Source organism: Cynocephalus volans, unplaced genomic scaffold (assembly GCF_027409185.1).
Source record: "Cynocephalus volans isolate mCynVol1 unplaced genomic scaffold, mCynVol1.pri scaffold_35, whole genome shotgun sequence".
NCBI lineage: Eukaryota > Metazoa > Chordata > Mammalia > Dermoptera > Cynocephalidae > Cynocephalus > Cynocephalus volans.
In genome coordinates this window covers 1,235,091-1,258,357 of record NW_026902463.1, presented here as the reverse complement: position 1 = coordinate 1,258,357, position 23,267 = coordinate 1,235,091, and the positions used below count along the sequence as shown (strand labels likewise).

The 23,267-nt window shown below is 48.5% G+C and overlaps 1 pseudogene; it reads left to right on the top strand.

Moving 5' to 3' along the window:
• The first annotated feature begins 10,434 nt into the window (after positions 1–10,434).
• On the top strand, positions 10,435–21,344 carry LOC134369082 (histone-lysine N-methyltransferase PRDM7-like; annotated as a pseudogene).
• The last annotated feature ends 1,923 nt before the right edge of the window (positions 21,345–23,267 follow it).

Below are 23,267 nucleotides of genomic sequence, written 5' to 3'. Positions count from 1 at the left end.
AGCTAACTGGAGCCTAGACTCCTATGCTGGACCCAGAGAATCTGAGTCCCTTTGCCTAAAGGCACTGACTGCATTCTGCAATGTTCATTCAGATGCAGGTGGGACCAAGGTGCAGGCTGTCTGGAGACTAGGACAGATGGAAGGACTGAGACACAACATCTGAACATAGGCAGCACTCACTCCCCAAGTCAGGCCTCGATAGTTCTGCTAGGCTCAGGTGAAAGCTTGTTGGCTCACATTGGTCTCAACAGTTATTGAATAGCAGCTTTCTGTTTTTACAGCATTCCTCCAGACAGGTGCTGGAGGAATCATTCACATAGGCATAGTTCCGGCTCAGCTGAGCCTGTGGCCCTCTACAGACCTACCAGGAACTGCTACAAAAGTATACATCTATGCACTGACTGACAGCAGATCATGAATCCCAACAAGAAACCCACCTCAGCCAGACACTGCTGAATGACCCTCCACCTAGGTGACAAAGACATCCACTGACAACTCTGATTGAATACAGTTGAAGAAGTTACCTGAAGGCTGCACTACCACTCACCCAGATCCAAAATTAAAACGTTCAACCCAACTGACAATATAGAGTATTTCTGAAGGAAAGTCTCTGCATAATATGAGGCCTCTGCTGAGCATTGTGCCGTCAGAACTCTAACTTCTGAAATGGGTAATGGGAAAGACAGGCGGGTGACGGTGGCAGTGTGAGACGGGACATATGCAGCAGCGTGCGTGTGTCGCATAATTGCTCTGCCACTTCCTTATTTCAGGCGGGTTGTTTGTGGCTGGCATCAACCTTACGGAGAACCTGGAATACATCCTGGTGCATCCGTGTGAGTCCCTGCAGAAGATGACGGTGCCCGAAGTGCCGTACCTGAGCACCTGGGTCCGAGCGCAGTGCCCGGGGCCGGGCTCACGGTGCACCAACGTCATCGCGGGTGACTTCATCGGGGAGGACAGTTTCGTCAGTGACGTCATCAGACTCAACGAGACGCTGCTTTGGTGCTGACGAAGCTCATTACGGGGCGGCTCGAAGATTCAACCATAATCCTTCAAGTATCGCGCTCTTGTTTCGGCCAAGTACCAGTGAGGGCAGGGGTCTGGGAGTTTGGGGCGAGGCCAGCACGGCCTCCTGCCACCTGCCCTCGTTACCCTCCAGTTTCGACGCGGGATGGAGTCAACGTACATGCTGATGGCTAAAGATGACTACGCGGCAGCACCTTCAAAGGAAGACGCGACTCACCTGTAAACGTGGGCTTCTCCCACCACCGCGGCCGTGGCGTGGGTGCTAATGACAACCCTCAAGTGTGTCCTTCACCTGACCACTTTCGAGAGCACCACAGTGCAGTGACGTTTGAATAGTGACAAGGCGCTCCTTAAAGTGCTCACGATTGTGATGCTGGCGGAGTAGGACTAAGGGGGTTGAAATCCTACCGAGAAACAAAATTTTTTAAAAGAGAACGAGGGTTACCTATTTTTAATTCTGATGAAATCACAGACTGTTCCCCTAGGCCAAGAGGATTCTTGGGTGCTCGCTGGTTTTGCTTTGGCTGTTCCAGCTGTTCATAGGAACAAATTTAATGAGATGTTTGAGGACTTACACAGATGGGGATGACGGGCCGTGTACGAGATCGGTGTCGAACACACGCTCCTCACGTGTCCCCGGGCCTCCCTGTGCTGTTCTTATGTGCAGGAGTAAGAACACAGGTGTGAGCGGCACAGCACAGGTATTTTGGGCCCCCGTGCCACAGCCATTCTGTGACCTCGCTGTCACAGCTGTTTCTCACGTCTTCTCTCTCACCTGCCACTTCCAGTAACCTTCCTGGGCCTCCTCTGTCCACCCATCTCTCCCTCCAGGTGAGAGGCTGCGCTGCCTCCTCCAGGTGTCCCCAGTTGCCAGCTGAGATGCAAGCCCACCTGTCCTTCCTGCAGTCCCACCCTCTCTGCCTGCCAGTAACTCTTCCCTTTCCTCCAAGGCCACGGTGGGTTTGTCAGTTTTCCAACGTTTCTGCCTGTTCTGTGTTTTCTTAGATTACATTTTTGTCTGTTTGGCACCTTTCATCACAGGGCCGGCTCTATTAACTACATTTTCCTATTTCAAATTCTGGATGCTCTGGCATTTGGGGGCCTTACAGATGAGAAAAGAGACTGCCCTTCCCAGGGCCAGCAAACTCCTGAAGGTAGCCAGCGACCCGCTCAGGAGCACCCTGCTCCTGTGCAGCCCCTTTTCCTAATTGTCACACACCCAGCCAGTATCTCCCTGCCCTCAGTCACCTCAGGGCTGGGTATCAGGCCAGCAGAGGACCCCCAGCAAGAAGCCCACTGTGGTTTTACAAACTCACCAGCCCCGAGCTGTCCACGCAGCCTGCCTTCCCCTCCTGTGGAAGCTCCAGCAAAGGCTCTGACCCAGGCTCTCCGTCGCCCCTTCCTGCCTCCTGACACACACCAGGGCTTTCCCCACAGCCCCGTGTGCGGTGACGGGCCCATCCTCTTGATTAATGTAGTAATTTCTTCTTTCAGTGGCATTGGCCTGTGTTGGCAGTTGGTCACCTCCAAACTTAAAGGCCAACGGGTACAAATGAGACTCCCCCACTGTGGCCTGCCGTCCTTGGGTGATGTGACATTTTCCAAGTGGGTTTTTGCTTCACTTCCCAATACTGAGGGGTCCAGGTTTCACAAACCCCAAAATCACAGAAATACCTCCTTCTGTACATCTAGTTTTTCAGAGCTGGTGGTTTAACTTCTCAGCCACATAATGGATACCAGACATAAGTTCTCTTCCAGTTCCCTCGTAAGAGGGTACCCAGATAGGGATTCTTGTTTGTCCATGTTCTGGAACAAGACAGGTTTTCTTAGGATAGTCTTAAAAATAATTCTTTAATCTACGTTGACGTGTGTTGTTTGGAATCCAATCAGTCGTTCTCCAGAGGAAAATCTGCTTATACTTTTGGTATCCAGTTGCGATGATTCTATGAAGGTACCTGAAATCCAGGAGGACAAACTCATGGGCCACCACCCACTGGCTACCTCAGACCCATGATTTTCCTGGATCCAGCAGCCCAAAGCTTGATGCTCAGGAAGAGCACGATGGAGATGAAGGAACACGTTTAAGGATAAGTCTGTGACACTGGCCAGTGTTTCCACTAAACCCGTATCATGATTCCGTCGTCTGTGCTATTCAGCATGACTCGTTTAATTCCAGAGATTAAAAGAAATTAAAGTCAAATGTCTTTATGGGTTTTTGTGACCATGGAAACAGCCAAGACAATTTTGGTAGATTTCAGAATAATCCATGGGAAGAATCTAGAAAATGTTACCTTGATTGAACACTTTTTTCAGATCACAGAGTTAAAAGAAAACAATAAAATCTTGCCTCTCTCCTCCTCAGGTTACTTTTGTCATAGAAACTCAAGGATTGGGTCAAAGTTTTGAGTTTTGCATGATTTAAGCTCCGCCATGGGGACATTAAGTAAAGGTTGTGTATTGAATTTTAAAGACGAACTTCTGAAGATTTTGAGTTCAAAGAGACATGCTCTGTCAGAAAGAGCTTTCCGGCGGGGAGGGACTCCATTGCTCTGTGCACAGAACGCCAGCCCCGTGCAGGGCTGAGTCTGGCCCACCTTCCCGCCTTCATAGCAGACAGTGCAGCTTCTGTGTCACTACCCGATAACGTTTTCAAGGGGATCTATGTGGCACGGGTGCACCTCGGGCTCTCTCGCAACCCGTCACGTGACAGATCCGGGAGAGGGGCCCCCATGGGGATCAGCCCAACGCAGACCCCCTCCTCTGAGTCCTGCTTTCCTCCCACCCAACGGGGTTTGTTCTCAGGACCCCAGTGCTCTGGTACAGCCAGATTGAGGAACTGGGAAGGGACAGGCCCAGCAGCAAAGCAAGGAGACTGGAGACACTGGGAGCTGGGAAGGATGGGGTGCTACACCTGTGCCTATCCCACACGTAGCACACCACCCACTGTTCTGGGCTCCCTGAGACGCCCACCATCTCCTCTGGGCTGCATGAGACCCCCACCCTCTCCTCTGGGCTCCCTGAGACCCCCCTCTCCCCTCTGGGCTCCCTGAGACACCCAACCCTGTCCCCTGGGTTCCCTGAGGCCCCCACCCTCCCCTCTGGGCTCCCTGAGACCCTCTCGCTTCCCACATGAAGGCCCCTGTGTTGCCGAGCTCCTTGCAGGGGGTCTCTCACTGGGCTGTGCCTGAGAAAGCAGTGGGGGCCACGTTCTCCCTCAGTGTCTGAGTCAGGGTGGAGACCACGAGAGTGGCCAGGTGGGTGCTGGAGGACAACCAGGAGACCAGACCCCGTGCGGCCATTCCTGTGTCACCCAGACAGGGAAGACTTGGACAGGACCAGACACAGTCTGGAGCCAGACCTGGGAGGACAAGCTGGCCTTGCAGATGGGGAGAGGTCTCGGGATCCATCTGGCCCTGCAAGTCCCAGGAGGGGGTGTCTGGGAGAGCTCCTAGGAGCACAGTGGGCACAGCCCCTGGATGGCCACAGGCTGGCAAGCGGTGGGCTGTACCCCACGAGCCCCCAGGAGGCACTGCCCAAGCACGATGCTTCACAGCCCACAGGAGAGTCTCCAAAGTTGCGGTGAAGTGACTCCTCCACAGCAGAGCCCAGTGAACCAGATGGGCTGGGGGAAGCACCCGTCTCCAGCCACCGAGTCCTGAGGCCTTCAGTGGTCTCCTCACCTACTGGTCCCTGTCCCAGACGAGGGGGCTGTTCTGCTCCACTTAGTAAAGCCTGGGCGACCTGCACGTGTCATCCACCCTGTGAGGCTGGGGGCAAAGGGCTAGACAGAGGGTGCAGCTGGGACCACGTGCAAGCTCTGTCCTCACCTGTGGGTCCCAGGACACGGCCCCAGCCCTGGAGCTTACTCTCCTCACCTGTGAGAGGTGTGGGAAGGACAGGTACTGAGCTGGGGGGAGTGGGAAGGAACAGGAGGGGCCGTGTGTCTGGCAGGGCTGTGTGTACAGCAGGGCCACCTGGCCCGCCATTGGAGAAGTTCACACGCACCCCATTCACACACTCAGGAGAGGGGTACAGATTTCTTTTTGTTTTGGTTTTTTTTTTTTTTTTTTAACTTATCCCTGAATGCTGAATTCTGGAACTCAGAAACACTGACCACTATAAGTTGAATGTAAACCTAAGAAAAAAATACGATTTTTCCTTAGTGCCAAAAGGGAAAAAGGACACTACCCGACTTCTCTCAGGCATTTCCTTAGGAAAACGTGCCATCGCAGGGCTCCCTCAGTGTCTCCGACTCTGCAGATCACTTTAAAATCTGAATGAGCCTGGGGCCAGCTGTGCATCCCATGAATGTCTTTCCAGGAGCCGAGAAGCCTCCTGTGCAACGTGAGCATTAAGTGGGGCCCTGTCTCCCTGCCTTTGTTGGAGTTTTGCTCTAAGAGGTAATTTCCCACTCCTTGAAAAGATGCAAGTAGTTTCACTTTTCTTTTGGGTAAAGACAATGGATGTGTATGTGATGGGCTGTATCCACCTGCATTTAGGAAGGTGAGATTCTCTCTTTCTCTGCGATCTCTTAGCGGTGTTCCTGGTTTGTTGCTTTTCCAATAATAAAACTGTTTTCTTTCTCTTTTACCTTTGTGGGGAGCTTTCTGGGCTGTGTCTCGACACCAGCAAGGGGACAGCAGGGCAGTCTCTGAGTCCGTGAACACCCGGTGCCCAGCACGCGCTGAAAGAACTAGAAATGCCAGTTGAGGCGCCTCAGAACAAAGCTTTTAATACCTCGTCACTGAAACATCCCAGAGGGAAACCAGTTCTTGCCACGCACTGATGGCTGGCCTGGATGTTTCAGAGCTGACACTCCAGCCGCCCACTCCGAGGTGACACCAGCCCCACCGTGGTGTCGTCATTGGCAGCAGACGCCAAGGCACACACAGGCGGAGGTGGCCTGCTCTGCTCTGATGCTGGAAAAATGCGATTCGCTGGCCGAGGGTGTCTTTTCATTCCAGAAAGAGCTTCCAGAATTTGCCATAGGTGGCGTTGCTGATGGTGACTGTAACATCGGCTGCCCCGTCCTCAGGTATCACGTCCACCTGCTGCACAGTTGCCTCCTTCTACAGCCAGCTGGGGACGGAGAAGCATGTTCCATGAAGACCGTGAGGACCCTCCACCCATTTGGTCAGTTTCAGCATAAATACCCTGGAGGACATCCTAGTCACCCCCAAGCCTCTGCTCAGACCTCCTTGTGTTGCTCAGGGAGGTACAGCATGTAGCCCAAGAATTTCCATGAGCACAGATTAGGCACCTGGTGTACGCAGGCTGAGTCATTAACACAGCTCAGGTCCTTTCAGAAACATCCCAGCTACTTGCAGAGTCAGAAAACAGACCTAGGGTTGCCAGGGTGGAGGGGGGCAGGGGGAGGGACGCTGGGGAGAGGTTGGGTGGGGACACAGGGAATAACTGCAATTTGTGGTGAGGGGCACACTGAGAGTATTGATCTGATCATCACATCTTGGGCACAGGAGGGGATAGCTCTGTGCTCCATGAATATGCATAATCAATTAAAAAAATAATCCCAGCTGATACCTGCACATCTAAAGCTGGGGGTGCTCTGCCTGTTTTGTGGCTCTCCCCAAACACCCAAAGGCCCAGTTCTGGGCCTGGCGCTGGGACCCAGGTCATCACCCTTTCCCGCCCGCCAAGGCCGCTCACCTGAGCTGGGCCCCTGCCAGGCGGACACGGAGGGTGAGGACCCATCTCCTGGTGGCTCTCAAAACTGCCTCTTCCAGCTCAGTTCTCAGTTCCTCCAGCCCATGCCCCAGGAGGGTGGACACAGCCAGGACGTTTGGTTCTGTGGGGCTGTACCTGCCAGGGTAGGACACAGACCCAGAGAGGACACAGACCCGGCTCAGCCTCAGGGATGACCTGTCGAGAAGAGGGTCCCCTTGTCACCCACCCACAGCCGGCTTGTGACACTTCAATTGGTGCAAGGTGAAGACACCAGCCCCACCGGATGGTTAGGACATGGAAGAGTGAAAAGAGGTGGCAGAGGCGGAGGCAAACCCCAGGCTGGGAACGAGGAACTGTCCTGAGATCACCCCTGCCCGCCTGCTGGCCACACCTGGGGAACGGGATGCTCAGCCGGCACTGGGTCCTTGGCTCACCCAGGCACCAGGTCCACCTTGTTGTGCACTTCCACCATGGAGTCCAGGAGCGGGGCGGGCAGGCCTAGGCCCTGCAGGGCAGACAGCACGCTGGCTTTCTGCAGCTCCGTCTCGGGGTGGCTCACATCCCTCACATGGACAATCAGATCCTGCAGGACGGGCCACACGTCAGAGCTGAGGTGAGTCCGACCCCAACCCCACACCCGTGGATGGCCTGCACGGTCACTGCAGGCCGGTGGGGGCAGGAGCTGCCCCGCGTGCAGTCTCAGACGGGCACCTGAGGACGGGGGCTGCTGAGGCCACCCATCGCCCCTGCGTCCGGATCCCACCCACTACCCGCCGTGACTCGCTTAGGCCACTGCTTGTGTGACACGGGGACCACCACTCGGTGCCTGACTGGTCTCCGGGGCCACAGGTACCTGCTCTGCCCCTCCAGATCCATGGACAAGGTGAGTGCCGGGTGTGACCACCCATCCACTGACACCTCATTCAAAGCTTCCAGCTGTTTAATCCTTCTGAAAAATCTTTAAAAAAAAAAAAATTAAATGATTTCATGTTTTAAAGGATGCTTTTCTTCATTTTAAAAGTATCTGTACATAGGTTCCTTATGGAAAGTCTGGAAAACACAGAAGAGAGGAAAATAAAAGCCACGTGTAATCCTGCCACCAGAAACAGGTGCCACTTAGAGATTAGGGTCTTCATGTCTAGGTTTTGGGGTTTGTTTGGATGTTACTTAAGCTTTTAAAAAATCTTTTCACTTTGGAAAACTTTAAGACTTTCAGAAAACTTGCAGATGTTGGAATGGGTAGCCCTTGGCCCTTGGCCACCTTTTCCCACAGTCCACCCGTGATGTGAGTGTAGGCACCTGTCCCATTGGAGGGCCGACACTGTTACATGCTTGTCACTCCTCACCTCGTTTGATTTCACTAGCTTTCCCTGAAGGCCTCCTGCCCCAATGCCCAGAAGAAACAAATACGTAAAGTCCTCACGTCTCAGGCTCCTTGGCTATGACTGCGTGTAGTTCTTCTTCTCCAATGGTTGTAGGATGTCCTCTGTCTGGAGATTTTCTCAGGTTGACACGGGGTTAAGGGTTTTGAGGGTAGACCACAGAGCAGGGTGTCCCCCTCAGCACCTCATGTCAAAGGCACTTGCTGCCAACCTGACCCTCCATTGGGGACGCCAATCCTGGCCACCTGGCTGCAGAGTGTTTGTCAGGTGGGTCCCTGTTCAGTGACTCTCTCCCCAATGATGTCCTTCTTGGAAGATGTCACTAAACACAGCCCACACTTGTGGGAAGGGTCCACCTCTTTGAGAGGTTGGAGCTACATCAGTCACTGTTTTCAGGAGATTTATCTCTTTTCCCCATTGCAGAAACATAATTGAGAAGGAGCTGGAAGTGGCAGGTAGGATCCTCCTCTGGAGCCACCCTAACCCTAACCCTCACCCTAACCCTAACCATTAACCTAACCCTAACTAACCCTCACACTATCCCTCACCCTAAACGTAACCCTCACCCTCACCCTAACCCTCACCCAAAACATAACTCCTAACCCTAACCCCTTTGAGATCCCCTGTGGACAGGACCGCGGGGCAAGGCTACGCTAGTGCTGAGAGCCAGATATGTGCCTCATGACAAGCCTGTAAGGCCGGTCACGACCTGAGAGACTGCTCTTCAGGACTCGAGGCTTCTTGACTGACGCATGCGCAGTACCCAGAGTGGCGAATGCCTGAGGTTTTGGTCAGGATCGTCCACCAGGCGGGAAAGAAGTGGTTCCTATTACTGACAGGTTTAGGTTCCGCCCTACTCCCTGCCCCTTTATCCCCTCCTGATCGCTTATTGTCGGGAGCTCGGATTGGCGGTTTGGTGGTACCGGCGGCTGCGTGGCCATTTCAACGGTCGTCTCCCTCCTGAGAGGATCCGAGCGGGCGCCAGGCCAGGGTGGGCCGCGCGGCAGGAGAAAGCCAGGGAGACTGACAGGAACTCGGGAAGTCTTTGCCGTGCAGTAAGAAACCCTTGTAAACCTTCAGCCCAAGACCTTCAAATTTCAGCCTGGGAAACCCCAGATCCCCTGATCCCCAAGAGACCTCGAATCCGCTAACCTGGACTGACCTTAAACCCCCTCGGCCTGAGACACCGACGCACCTCAGCTTCAGACACCTTCAAATCTACCGTTCACCCACAGGAACGCCAAATCCTCTAATGCTTAGAGCCCAAACACCCTAAGCTTGAGGAATCACAATTCCCCTCAGCCTAAGGCACCCCAACCCCCTCAGCCTGGGAAACCCTAAATACCGCAGCCACAGAGAGACCAATTTTCCCCAACCTTAGAGATCCTGCTCAGCCTGGAAACGTCCGTCAGCTTCAAAGACCCCCAAATAACGTCAGTGTCAGAGAGCCTAATGCCCCCTAATGAGAGACCCCAAATCTCCTTAGCCTGAGAGACCCCGAGTTTCCTCAGCCTCAAAAATGCCACATCCTCTCATCCTGAGAGACCCCAAATTCACTTTACCTGATGAATCCCAAAGCCTCTCAACCTGAGCATCCCAAATCTCTTCAGCACGAAAGACCCAAAATCTTGTCCTGAAAAACCCCAAATAATATCAGCCTGAGAGACCCCAAATCCCCTCGACCTGAGAAACTCCCAGAACCTCAGCCTGAGAGACCCCAAATCTCATTGGCCTTGGAGACCCCCAATCTCCTCAGCCTGAGGGATTGCTGCTCCTTAGAGATCCAGGCTGCTTTACTCCCAGACTTTTCCAGAATCTCCTGGTGGAGATCCCGGAAGCCTTCCTATGAGAAATGTTCATTTCCTCTCGCTGGAGGAGAGCCCCGCTGGTCAGTGTAACCTGAGTCCCACCAGTCAGGGGCCCTCAAGGTCTCCATGGGAATCCCCTAGCCCTCACACCTCAGGAATCCCCTTGAAGACCCGTAGCCTTGACCCTCAGTCACCTTTGCCACGCTTCCTCAGATGCATCAAGATGCAGGGGAACTGAAACAAAACAGCTTACATTAGGTGGTCTGTGATGGCCAGCAGAGACCCCCCCATCCCGTCAATAGCCCCCAGACCTCCCCAACGCCCTCCAGTCCTTGCAGGGTCCCCACATCTTCCTGGTCTGGACACCCTGGCCAAGTGGAGAAGACAGAGCCTGGCTCTGGGCAGTGGTCTGGGCTGTGGCCCCCTCTCAACAACCTCTCTTTCCACAGGAGCTTTGGCCTTGCAGCTGGGAGACTCACGGGACCTTCTCTACCTTGGAGGTGGAGCAGGGCCTGCCATCCTGTCCCGGCACCATGAGCTCCAACAGCTCCCCGGAGGAGAACCCTGAGGGAGATGCAGGGAGAACAGGGCGGAAGCCCATGGTGAGAGGTGGGGGAAGTCGAGCGAAGCTCCAAGCAGGATTTGTACGAAGGATGGAGAGGGGGTACTAGTGACAAGCAGCTGGTGTCTGGAGGGCCACAGACTTGTGGCCTGCAACTCTGTGTGACCCTGGCTGTGCATGTGCATGCAATGGGGACAATTGGTCCTGTCTGGGACATGAGGGAGAAAAGGAGACAAGAATCAAACTCTCTGTGTTGGGGAGAGCTAGGAAAATGCTGTGTTCTCTCAAACAGAACACAATCTGGGGAGGGAGGTAATGAACATCTTTATCCTTGTTTCACAGAGACCACCCCAAGACCCCAGCCTATGTTCTGATTGTTAAGATTACAAGGCAGAAGGAAAGGCCCCACTCGATCTTGTGATGTGTGCAGTAAATCACTGATGAACTATGTTATTTTCTCTAGGCTAAAGATGCTTCCAAAGACATTCCCATATACTTCTCCAAGGAAGAATGGGCAGAGATGGGAGAACTGGAGAAAATTCACTATAGGAATGTGAGAAGGAACGATAATGTGCTGATTAATTTAGGTAACTTCAAGTGCTGGTTGCAGACCGGCCTGCGAAATATAAAACAGGTCTTCTGTCCCCGTGTTATTTTGGCTCTCTCTTAGGCAGCTGCATGGGCCCACAGTTCCCTTCTGTATGGAGAGAAATCTGGAGGGGAAATTTTGTTCTTCTTAATTTTTTTTTTTTTTTTTTTTGTCAGTGCACAGCCGAGTATTGGCACTAGTCATGCAGAGCTCACATCTTGACCTTGTTCAAGACTCTCCCAGCACGCGCTGAGCCACACTGGCTTTGTGGTGCTTTCCATTGCCACCACCCTTTGTTCCTCCTCTCACCACTTCCCTTTTAGGACAAAGATTTGGCTTCTTTCCAGGTGTCGGAGCCTCTCAACCAGCTTTCCTGTGTCACCAAAGGCAGACCAAGCACCAAGTGGATGACACTGAGGATTCTGATGAAGAATGGACACCTCGACAGAAAGGTGAGGGGCCAGGAGGAATTAGAGGTGACCTCCTGAAACCATCCTGGGTTGATGTCTCGGCTTTATCTCAGGAGTTAACAAAGGAGACCATGTTCTCTCAAAAACGTAAATGTTCAACAAACAAGCAAGATGCAATACAGTATATACAGTAAGAGGCTATTCATATAAAGGTTTTAAACCTGTAAAATAATTACATATTTTATTTACAGATACAGTAATAAGTGCTAAACGTATAAAAATCTGACTATGAGTAAGAAATACCAAACTCAGAAGTTATTATCACAAGAGAAGGAGGAAGGGCTGGCAGGTGGCTTCACTGCGTCATAGTTAGCTCTTTTGTCTGTTTTATGTCTATTTTTGAATTTTGAAATAAAAAGTCGAAATGAAAACATTTCCATCAGCTGTGTCCGAATGTTGAAATAGGATTGGATGGTGATGGATTTATAGGATTTCCAGCATTATTCTCCACACTGTTCTATATGTTTAAAGTTTATCATTCTTTAAAGTAATAAAAGAAAGACTGGTTTTGCTAGACATTGTTAATTAATCAGCGGGAAATTAACTAAACTTTCATTGAACTGTAAATCCACCAAAAAGCTTTCTAACCCTAATGTCTTAATAGGTCAGTCATTGGATCAATGGTCTTAGAAGAAGACATGACTAACCCCATGGTTTGTCATACATCGTTATCTGCACTCAGTTGATCCCCACCTTAGTCACTTTATCGTCTCTTATCGAGAAATCTTGTGGGATTTCTACAAGAATTTTTTTTTTCCTTTTGAGATTTCTTATGAGAAATCACACAACGGCAACTTACCCTTCCTAACAATTTTTGAGTGTTTGATATGATTAACTATATACACACTGATGTGCAAGAAACTGCTAGAACTTTTTCATCTTGCATGACTAAAGCTACACCCGTTGAACAACAACACACCATTTCCTCCTGCCCCAGTTCTTGGCAACAATTCTACTTTGTTTCTATGAATTTGATTACTTTAGATACCTCATATAAGTGAACCATGCCATATTTGTCTTATTGTGACTGGCTTCTTTAACTTATCAAAATGTCTTCAAGGTTTGTCCACGTCATAGCACTGGCAGGGTTTCTTTATGTTCTAAGGCTGAATAATAGCCCATTGTATTTATATACCACATTTTCTATATCTATTCACTTGTTGATGGATATTTAGGTTGCTTCCACCTCTTGGGGGGAATCTCTCTCTTCTTCTTCTTGTAAAAGCACTATTCCCATCATGAGGGCCCCACCCTCATGAACTCATCTAACCCTAATTACTTCCCCAAAGCTCCATCTCCCAATGTTATCACACCAGGAATTAGAATTTCAACATATGAATTTTGGAGGAGCAAAATCCAGTCATAGCACCCATTTTTTAACTGAGTTTTTTTTTGTTGTTGAGTTGTAGGAGTTCTTTAGATATTCTAGGTATTAACCCTTTTTCAGACATATGGTTTGTAAATATTTTCTCTCATTCTGTAGGCCGCCTTTTCACTCCACTGATTTTTTCTTTCAGTGCTCAGAAGTTTTCAGGCTTTACATAGTCTCTTTGTCTATTTTTGCTTTTGTCACTGATGCTTTTGGTGTCATTTCCAAGGAATCATGGCCAAATTCGATTTCTTGAAGCTTTCTCCTATGTCTTCTTCTTGGATTTTTATACTTTCGGGTGTTAGATTAAGGTCTTTAATCTATTTTGATGTTATTCTTGTATGTAGTGTAAGATAAGGGTCAATCTCCATTCTTTTGCATATGGCGATCCACTTTTCGCCATACCCTCTCTTGAAGAGACAGTCCTTTCCTCCATTGTGTGCTTTTGTTTAGCGTTTTTCCATGAAAGTTAAGCCAATTCATTTTTTAAAAGATAAATGTAATGGAAACCTTGTGAACACAAGAAGAAGCAGAGATGAGGTTTGGTGTTGTTTTCTTTGCTTTGTCGTGGGTGACCATTTACCTCAGTTGGTGAGAGTGTGGTGTTAACACCAAGATACAGGGTTCTATTTTAAAAAAAAAAAAACATTTTAAGAAAATTAGCAATGCCTCCAATAGAAGCAAAGGTCTTAATGTTACTTCAGAAACCGTTTTCAAATCACCCGTGGATAATACTTGGAATTGTCACTCTAGTTCAGAATTCTCTGTCCCTGATGAGAATCTTCTGAGCTGGGAAATATTTACCGACCAAAACACTGATTTCTCATCACCTTTTAGTCAAACTTCCTCGGGCGGCCTTCAGAGTGGGACAGAGTAAACACCAGAAGGTGAGTAACTGAAAAATCCTATCGACAAGTCAATCTTCCTCATGGAAGATCCAAACACATGGAAGGGAAGGAGAATGTGCAGAGTATCCTAGGACTGCTGCCTTTCTTTTCTGATCTCTTCAGCACAATGTCTGACATCATCATTTTAAGAGTTAATAAGAAGAGCAACAATAATCACTACCACTCGTTTTATTTTTGCAATATTTCAGACTTTATTTTAAGCATTTTACATGAACAAACTCACTCAAACCTTACAACTATAACTATAACCATTTTTTGGATGAAAAAACTGAGCTACAGAAATATTTGAGATCACAGTCAGTAGTGGTTCAGTCTAATCCAATACTCCTTCATTCTCTAAAGTACTTACAAGCTCATTAAAACTTTCGTGTTTTGTAAAGTTCATGCTGCCTTACCCGGACACCTTTACATTATTCATCGGACTGATTATTTCAACCTAATTCTTGTCTGCTGTGCTAAGTGAGAGATAGGCTAAGACACTCTGAGGGAAACTTGCAAATATACCGTCAATTTGCACTGCGCACGGTCCCAGAGGAAGACGGAGAAAGTTCCTACTCTCTCACAAGGGATGCATTCAGATGTGAGAAAGTTGCTCCAGGCCCTGAGAAGTTTGAGGTTTGACTGAGAAACAACAGATAGGAAAATGACTTAGCACTTCATGTACTTTACACTATCCAGTAGAAATGCATCCTGGTACTGATTTTAAACTCTCCTCCCTGTAGGAAGAAGTAACTACTCCTTTCTCTGGGCCCAAATTAGGCAAATGTCATGCTGTTTCGAATCATTTATTTAGCCTGCTGCTTCTGTATTGTGAGCTCTTTGAGAGCATGGTCCATACCCGATTTTTCTCAGGAGTCCCAGGTGAGGCTTAGAGCCCCTGAGGGCCCCCTGAATGTTTTCTGAATGATTCCAAGTTTTGCAAATTAAAATACGTGTAACAGGGTCAAGTAATGCTGAAGATAATATCTTTGAATTAGATTTCAACTGTAGAGATGGTTGAGGAGGTAAATCGATGTCAGGACTATAAGAGAAATTATTAATCTCATGTTTGCACTGTATTTAACAACTCGCAAAACACTTTGGTGAACATTATTGCATTTCATGTTCACTATACCATTAAGAATGAGAATGCATGCCAATTTGTGGATCAGAAAGCTGAGTAGAATTAACTAATAGTACACCCTTCCTTAAGTAGAATTGGTACAGGAACCAGTTCATTCAATTCCAAAGTTAAATATTCCTTCCTGGTTATGGCAGTTTGCAACTCTTAGCATGACTTTCTTAGTTGTCTGCATACATTTATACCAACTGTTTCTTCTCCTCCCAACCTCACTGTTCATTTTCTAGATGTGTGTTGTACCCTCTGTGCTTTTCTACATTTCTCTTTCCATCAAAAGTCTACTAGTTCATAGAAGATCCCCTCTTTTTCTCTATAAGCCCCTACCTCCTTCTTTCACAGACCTGGTTGAGTCTCCTGCTAGTATTCCAAAATATTCTCCCTCCCTCACTCTCACGTATATAGAGAAAGTTGAAAAAAAAGAGCCTTAAGACATGGGTTCTAGTCCTGGAGTCACTACCCAATCAGGCCTTTCCTTTTCTCTCTGGTATTCAGACACTCCAGGTTTTTCAAGGGACTGTTGAACAAAACTCCTACATGTGAAAACATGTTGCAAGCCCTAAGAAACTAAATAAATGTATGTTGGTTTTTAATATGTGACTCTCACATTAAAGGGAATGTCCAGGGCACTGTTAAGTAATGAATCTAGTTTGAAGAAATTGCCCGGAACAACAGATTTCCTGAACACAAGTGACTCAGAGAAGGCCCAGAAACGAGTGTCCCCTCCTGCAGAAGCAAGTACCTCCAGACGGCACTCTAGACAAAAATTGGGTAAGAGAAAATAATTTGGGGACTTTATCCCCTCTAGGTCCTTTAGAAAAGTTGGTGAGTATGGTCTAGATATGTGGCGTAGACTTTCAATAGGCCTGCACTTAAGCTGGACTATGCTGAGACCAGAAGTTAGGTACTGTACTGAATAGCATGTGGGAACACCAACTCTGAAGTCACACGCTTGTTTTAATCCACGCAGAATCATTAGGGCCTTGGGCAGACATTATAAATTCTCTGCACTCCTTAAAGCTAATCTGTAAAATGAAGATAAACACATATAGCTCATATATGTTTTAAAAGCATTAAATTAAATATAAAAGAACTGATATATACAACTGTGATAATAGAGACCACATTTTCTTATTGTACATCCATGCCTTTGTTCCATGCCTAATATGTAATGCACCCTCAACAAATATTTTGTGGATAAATAAATGCATGAATGAACTGTTTTGTAAGTAGAAAGTTTGGGAGGTTCAATCTGATCATGGGAATCCAGAAACTAAAATTGACTTATGCATCTGTAGTCAGTGTGGAGTCTTAGTCTCTCTGAAATAATAGTTAAGAGGTACTGAAGGGGTGGGGAGCCAGAGTATGTAGAAGGATAGATAATAATTTGATGGTAAGAGATTTCACATCTTCTGAAAAAACAGAAACAAACACTCCAGACTCCTAACTTCACTCACTTACTCTTCTCCAATGTAGAACTCGAGAGAAAGGAGATTGAAGTGAAGGTGTACAGCCTGCGAGAAAGAAAGGGTCGGTCATACAAAGAGGTCGATGAGCCTCAGGATGATGACTACCTGTGTAAGTGACCCTTTTGGCCCACTCATGGAGAAGGCTATATCCCGGTAGAATAATTTTATCTTGTTGTTTGACCCCAAATCATTCCTTTACTCTGGTGGCTTGGGATACAGGATTGAGGCTAAATTATGTAACTGCTGGGCTCTTTCTGAAGCTCTTTATATCCAGGAACATGCACTATACTTTTCCAAATCCCTGCTGCTCTCGCCTCCAGATTGTGAGAAATGCCAGGACTTCTTCATCGACAGCTGTGTGGCTCATGGTCCCCCTACATTTGTAAAGGACAGTGCAGTGGACAAGGGGCATCCCAACCGCTCAGCCCTCACTTTGCCCCCTGGGCTGAGAATTGGGCCGTCGGGCATCCCTGAGGCCGGGCTTGGAGTATGGAATGAGGCATCCGATCTTCCACTGGGTCTGCACTTTGGCCCCTTTGAGGGCCCGATCACAGAAGATGAAGAGGCAGCCAACAGTGGCTACTCCTGGATGGTGAGAAGGGCCTATCTTACCCCATCTTCTGGCTTCCTATATCCCTTCTGTGCCTTTGGTGGGACATCACCTTCTACATGCTAGAACATGGATACTGGCAACATGGTTAGCTCTGTGTACTTAGTGGTCTTTGCATGAACCTGGAACTCCTATTTAAAGGTCAGAGGGTGAGCCGGAGAAAAGTGGCACAGAGACAGAAAAAGTGCATTCTCCCTATGGGGCCTCAGCTCTGACTGGACAAATCAACTCAGATGTGTAGATGATGCTGAGGAGTACACAGCATGTGCCACCATTGGCGGCTGAATCCATGCAGGCTCAAAATGCATCGATGACAGTACAATAAAATAATTCTGATTATTACCTGCCCCTCAAACCCAAAATGACTAACTTATTTTTCTGAAACTCAGATCACCAAGGGGAGAAACTGCTATGAGTATGTGGATGGAAAGGACAAATCTCTTGCCAACTGGATGAGGTAAGGCCAATAGGTTTCGGGTTCCAGCAGGGACACTCATCTCTCTCAAGCTCGGCTTCTTTTCTCCTCAGCATGCCTCCCTCGATGGTTTTTACACTCTCTGTTCTCCTTACAATGTTCTTTCATATTATGAACATCCAGGAAAAAGAGATAAAATATAAATATTACCATTTCTTTTATGAAAAAACTAAATCTCTATGATAGACAAAATTGGGGCACCAGAATAAACGCTGAGGAGCCTAGATTCATTGGGGATGCTGGATTCGCACTTTCATTGATCTAATCAGCATTTATTAAGCACTTACTATATTCTTGTTTAGAAAATGGAGTACATCACATGAACAGATCACACAACCCATGCCCTCGTGGAGGACTATTGCGCGGAGATGTGAAACATTTGATTATAGGAGAAGTACACAAGGCCAAGACAATGTAAAACAAGGGACCTTTAATCTGTGAGGGCAGGAAATCTTGCCAGCTTCAATGAAATTAAAACCTGAAGCCTGAGAAGTGAGCTGCAGGGTGGTCACGGGCCTCTGTGCTGCATGGACCAGCCCCTTTCCATGAGGGACTCTCATTTTATTAGAAGATAAGAATATGGACATGCTGTTATTATTCTGTATTTCCATGCTAGGACAAAGGGACCTCTAAGTTTCTATGGGAACCCAGGGAGGCAGGTGAATGGCACCTAGGTAATCTATGGGAGATTAGAGAAAGGTCTCTTAAAAGAAGATAGACTTGGGGTGAGTAAAGAATGATGTGTGCTAATCCAGAAGCGGAGTACATGATTGATCAAACACCAAATTCTGTGCTATGAGCAGAAATCGATTCAGAGTTTAGAGAAGTGAGAAGTCAGTGTTTTATGGCCAATCAAGGTGGAGGTAAGTCTGTAATTGGGCTTTGAAGAATGGATAAGTAGGCAAGGGGGGGAAAAGCATTCCAGGCAGGATGAGCACCATAAGCAGGACTTGGAGAAAGAGGCTTAGGTATGAACAGCAGGTTCCTGGAGGAGGGTAACGGCAAGGCCCGTCACAGCATGGGGGCCTTGACCATCTGGTGACAAGCCCAACACGGCCCTGGCAGGTAGTGGAGACTCACTGCCTGTTATTTTCTGTCCCTTTGTCTGCCTCAACCCCAGGTATGTGAACTGTGCCCGGGATGATGAGGAGCAGAACCTGGTGGCCTTTCAATACCACGGGCAGATCTTCTATCGAACTTGCCAGGTCATCAGGCCGGGCTGTGAACTGCTGGTCTGGTACGGGGATGAATATGGCCAGGAGCTGGGTATCAAGCGGGACAGCAAGTGGAAGAAAGAGCTCACAGCAGGGAGAGGTGGGCACCACTATTATTCTTTAAATAGAACAGAAGAGAAAGAATTCTCCTTGGGAATTTTCATGGTACAACTCTTAAGTAGAGTAAAATGCAGTCGAAAGATGGAAAAATTTCAAATCAGGTGCTTCTGAAATTAAGGATTCATTTCATTTGCCTTTGACTCTTAGGGACAATTTATATTTTGAAATTTCTGTTCTTATTTTATTTTTTTAACTTCTTTATATGAAAAATATATAACAACATATAGTCCTGACGGGCTTAGAGACAAAGAACAAGTCTCAAGCACCTACCAGCTCTTTTATCAAGGCAGTTTCATCTGGCTCTTTTAATTGTTTCTTAATTTCTTCCATATTCCTAAATAACATGCATATGTTGTTTTTCATTCATTCATTATTTCAATTAGTTGTCACGTGAATTCCTACTCTGTGCCAGACGATGTTCCAGGAACAGGAAATACACACAGAACAGGATGATCAGAATATGTGCTCTTGAGCAGCTGACACGTGAATTAAGGAAACACGCAGACACGCACAGGCATGTGCATATCAGACAGTGATTCGTGCTTTCAAGACAACTAATCCAGAAAAGAGCCTAGAGATCATCATGAGGGGAGGGAGGGTGTGACAAGGGACGGTCAGGGAAGGTTCTTCTCAGGACATAACATTTGAGAGGTGCAGAGTTGTGGGCAAAGGACTCCAGGCAGAGGGAGCAGCTCGTGCAACAGCCCTGAGGCAGGAGAGAGTGAGGGTGTTTGAGAAATGGCTGAGACCACCCAGGTGAAGGAAGCAGAGAAGAGAGCAGAGGTCAGAGAGATACACAGAAGCCTGGACATGTAGTGCCCATGATTCCTGCCCAGAAACTGGGGATTTTCCTAAGATGGAAACAATTGTGGAGTTTTGGTTAATTTTCAGAAAATAAACTGCAGTGGGTAATCCCATCAGAGTCCACTTTAGACTCCAGGTAAGAGAGGATGGTGGTTTGGATAAAGGTGGGAGTCAGGAGGTAAGAAGTCTGATTAGGGATATAATTAAAACAGAACTTTCTATTAAATTTGAAATGGCCTAAGACTGAATGAAATAACTCAAGTAGGAATATTTGGCGTGTCACCCAAAGAAGGACATATTTTCATTTTATGATTTGTGGACAGAGAGAGAAGCAATTCACAATCTAGTTTAGGCAGCAGGAACCAGAGTCGTTTACTCAAGGGGGACTGGACCACTCTGAATCCCACTTCCTGATGGAGAACCAGGTACACAAGAGTCCTCAATTAAATGTCTTTGACGGGGGAAACTCAAATTCAGTGTTCTTTAACCACTACTCTACACTGCCTTCTACATTTGTGCATCTCCAGAAGAAGTGGTTCCTGACTTTATAGATCCCTTTCCCCTCATAAGAAAAGTCACTAAGGATGAGTCCATCCATAACAGCCCCTTTTAGTTTTGCTATAACACAATACCTGCGACTGGATAGTTTATAAAGAACAGAGGTTTATTTGGCTTATGATACTGGGACAGCTGCATCTGGCATGAGCCTCAGGCTGCTTCTACTCATGGTGGAAAGTGGCAGGCAGCTGGCAGGTACAAGCGGCAAGAGGAAGCATGAGAAAGAGAGATGGGGGAGGTGGTAGGGTCTTTTAAACAACCAGCTCTCGTGGGAACTAATAGAGTGAGAACTCACTCACTACTGCCACCTTCCAGGGAGAACATTAATTCATTCATGAGGGATCTTCCCCCCATGACTCAAACAGCTCCCAACACTGCCATATTGGGGATCAGAATTTCACATGAGTTTTGAGGGTTCAACACATCCAAAATCTATCACCATCTATGTAATCCAAAGTCAGTTATTATTTCTCAGTAGAATAAAATAGCTGCAGATGCTCTATCAGGAAAAGTACCCAGAGATTAGGGGGAGAAGACGATATGATATGACCCAGAAGATACTTGTAGTGTGTGTGGCAAAGTCACTGCAGTTCCTTCTGTATAAAGACTGAAGCTGCCTCTGATGCTACTGAAGGTCCCTGGTTTGGCTGATACATAGACAAGGCCCTTGACCTAGGATTTCTGGGTTTCTGAGGAAGATGTAGAGAACAAAAATGGAATGAAAAAAGACTATAAAGGAACACTCGGTGGGAGACAGCAGGCGTTACCACATGAGGAATGATTAGGGGAGCAGGCCTTACCATACAACAAAGCAGATGTCCCAGACAGTGTTGTCTACATCTCGCCTAACCAAAAACTTCCTCTTTCAGCAGAACAAAAGCCAGAGATCCACCCATGTTCTTCAAGCCCTCTGGCCTTCTCCAGTCAGAAATTCCTCAGGCAACATGTGGAACACAATCACTCCTCTCAGACCTTCCCAGGGACATCTGCAAGAGAACTTCTCCAGCCAGGGAATCTCCATCCAGTTGGTCAGAATCAGGAGCAGCAACGTTCTGATCCACACAGCTGGAATGACAAGGCTGAAGGTCAAGGGGTCAAAGAAGGGAACAACCCCTTATATAAAAGGACAAAGCAGAGGAGAATTTCAAACACATTTTCCAGCCCACCCAAAGGACTAATGGGGAGTTCTCAAGAAGAGTCCAGAACAGGCCAGAAAGTGCATCCAGAGGACACAGGCAAATTATTTGTGGGGTTAGGAATCTCAAGAATTGCAAAAGTCAAGTGTGGAGAGTGTGGGAGAGGCTTCAGTAACAAGTCAGGCCTCATCCTACACCAGAGGACACACACAAGGGAGAAGCCCCAGCAATAAAACCACATCTCAACAGAGAGAGAGGTGGCCACCACACACCTCCACGCCCCAGCACTGAGGGGGCTTCAGAGAACGTCTTTTGACCTCTTGCCTTCCCCAGGAGTGTCGAAAAAGATGTAAGCGATCAAACACACCCTCCACTTTCATGACCAGAGACGAGGCAGAAAATGTGGGGGGGCCGGGATTCCTTTAGGGCTCACGGGCTATGGACAGTTACAGATCCCCTCCATGTCCCACATGGCTCCCCTCTATGTTCTTCTGGCCTCCTTTTCCAATAAACGTTGTTCCCACACAAACCTGCAGCACGGGCAGTGTACCTCGTCCCCAGTTCCGAAGGCGAGAGAGTCCGGGAGGCCACGGGAACTCAGACTCTCAGCCGGGTCTCACGGGAACCAAGTCCCACTTAAATCACCTCCTGGGCCCAGGGAGAGAACCAGGGGAGGAGATGGAGACAGGGATGGGTCGGGAGGGGACCACCCCCACCAGCACCCCATGGTCTCTCCCGTTACCCCCATCTCTGTAGCCTCAGAGGCGAAAGCCAGGCACAGACACGAGTGGGAACTCAAGAGAAAAGGAAAAGGAGTCAGGAAACCAGTTGGCCAAGGCCCCAACTTCTTCTCTATGGGTCCAGTCATCAGGTTGGGTATCAGGTATCATAGCAGAGGGGGCAATTGCAGCCCCAGGATCTGGGGCACGTTTACAGAGCAGGGCTTCAGTGGTGGGGTGGTCCCAAACCCTTTAATGACAGAGCCCTCACCAGCTGTGGGCTCTTGGTCCCTCCTCCTCCAGCTCTGGGAAACAGTGCAAGTGGGGGCGGGGGGAGACTGCTGGGATCTGGGTTTGAGGCTGCCCTACATATAATCAGGGTATGCTCCTGCGTAGGTCCTCTCCCCCAGTCCCAAAATTTCCACCTGTAAAATTAAGTCTCTGAAATGGGGGAGAGGGAGGCGGGGCCTAGAAAAGGGAAGGAGTCATGGGACAAGTCTGCCTGGGCGGGGACTCAGGAGGAGAATCCTCTAGGAGGTCGTAGATGGATAGAGTCATGGGAGTAACATTTTGGGGACTCCACTGTGACCTGTCTGAAGCTGGGGAACACCGGACGGGGTATAAAAGGCTGGTATCCAGGGCCAGGGTTCCACAGAAGAGCTGGGGGGAGATGGGGATGGCACTACACCCCCTGCTCCTCCTCCTGTCCCTGTCCCCTCTTGGGAGTGAGCCCTCACACAGAGAAGAAAACCAGGTCACTGCACAGACTGAGTGTGTCTTCAGCGGGAGGCCGGCGGGCACAGGGGAGAAAGCTGATGATCCTGTGCCAGGTGGGCTCTGAGCTTCGGGGGCACTGCCTGGCCTGGGTGCCCCACGTGACTCAAGGCCCTGTCTAGGCACAACTCAAGGGAGCTAGGTGGGCAGGACACAGGCCCAGACTTGAAGTCCTGTGCCCCTTAGGGCTGTGACTGTCATACAGCATTCAACGTGGGAGCCAATTTCTGATCAGACTCTGCTGTTGAGAGAGAGACAGAGAGGTGGTGAGTTCACAGAAAAAGCCAGGCAGACCTGGAGTTGGCAAGTGCATCACAAGCAATGAAGTTGTGATGAAACCCAGAGTCGCAAAAACAGCATTTAAGTCCTGTAAGAAAAGTGCCAAAAGTCATCCCTGCAGAAGTGTCGTGGCTGTCCTGCTGTGCTCAGAATGCTGAGGAAGGAAATCAAAGGTTGCCGAAACATCCACTTG